This window comes from Schistocerca gregaria, chromosome X, assembly GCF_023897955.1.
Source record: "Schistocerca gregaria isolate iqSchGreg1 chromosome X, iqSchGreg1.2, whole genome shotgun sequence".
NCBI lineage: Eukaryota > Metazoa > Arthropoda > Insecta > Orthoptera > Acrididae > Schistocerca > Schistocerca gregaria.
Genome location: NC_064931.1, coordinates 306,832,420 through 306,834,088, shown reverse-complemented (window position 1 = coordinate 306,834,088; position 1,669 = coordinate 306,832,420).

Genomic DNA, 1,669 nt, shown 5'->3' with positions numbered 1-1,669 from the left:
TCTTGCCTGTGATGATACTAAAGTAGGATGTGCAATGGTGGGTGTATAGGACAGACTGCACCTGAGTCTTCCAGAGGAATATGTCTCATGTTGCAAGTAGTTGAGAGTGGGTGTGGCATAAGGATGGACCAGCATGGTATATTGATTGGATGGGCTGGAGCACACCTCTACAACTTATTAAATGGCTACAAATCCATACTCACATGGCTCACTGAAACTGACATAGATATTAAAAACACTTTACTTAGAATGGACATAATAGATAGCAGAATACTTTTTAGAGAAGTAACATAAAAAGCAGGATTTCAGGAAAGAAAGAGGTCAGAAAATGGAAGGAAGCAGATCCAGGATTAAGAAAACACTCTTAGACGGAATGAAGTCTAGGAGCAAAGAAATTTAACATGTTGACTGCTGCACTCATAGTGATGGGTGTTTCACCACCAGGCCAAGCCAGGCACATGGTGTTTGCTGTGGGTGGTGGTGGCAAAGCGACAGTCAGTATGTTAAAAAGAAAGAAGCATAACCAAAGTTGATTTACCATAACCTCCAAATTTTCAATAAATAAATAAAATATTTTAATAATTTTACATACAGAACACTTCCTCATGTTCTGCAAAATTGTTTTTATTTGGTCTCAAAATCGTGTTTTGTGCCTTAGGCCTGTGTCAGGTGATAATGGCCTAGGAAGCTGAAAGCCAGTTTTTGACCAAATAAAAATAAATTTGATCCATTAAAGTTTGGTAATGCAGTAACATAAACTATATTTCTTCTTTTTCCAATATTTTGACTGTAAAACTTTCAGCCATCTTCAGACTGAGTTCACAGATTGAAGTTACAGTACTGATTCTGTTGCCGATGAGAATATTCTGCAGGATTAGCTTCTGTAAGTAAAGAGAGTTTTCAAATCAAATGGGTATTTCGAACAACAGACATGTAAGGCATTACAAATAAAACCTAAGGTGGGCATAAGAAACGAGAGAGAGATTTAAATTCATGGCTTTTGTGTCATATACGGGAAACCTGTCAATAAAAATATGCCACATCCTCACCAAACACAGTGATTTTTAACCCTCCACCAAAGACATCTCCACATTTGGGGCACTGTCAAAGAGGTTTTGATGTTCTGCAAGGCTGGGGTTTATGAGATCCCATGCAAATGTGGCTTTTCGTACATTGAGCAAACAACTCATATAATCCACGTAAGAAGCATGGAGCACTGTAGATACACCTGGCTCTTACAACCCAATAAATCAGCTGGGGCAGTACACTCCACTGACAGTGGTCACCTTATGCTGACTTCATGTGAACCCCACTGTAGTGAAATAGTTTTCAGCATTCAGATCCTACTTTACCTGACACACAGGTTTATTCAAACAAGCCTGTGGGTAAGTGTGTATCAGTGCCAATGTAAACCTCTACATATATACATATATGTGGACTATTAAATTCTCACTACACTTGATGCACATTCACACAGCCTGTATTTAAGTTTATGCACAAAATTCTGCACCTGGAACATTTTCACAATCCTGGATGGCCACAGAGGCAACACGGCTCAGTATGTCTGCAGGAAACTTCCAGCGACTTGTTGAGTCCATGCCACATTGAGTTGCTGCACTATGCTAAGCAAAAGAAGTTCCAGTGAATATACACTGAGGTGACAAAAGTC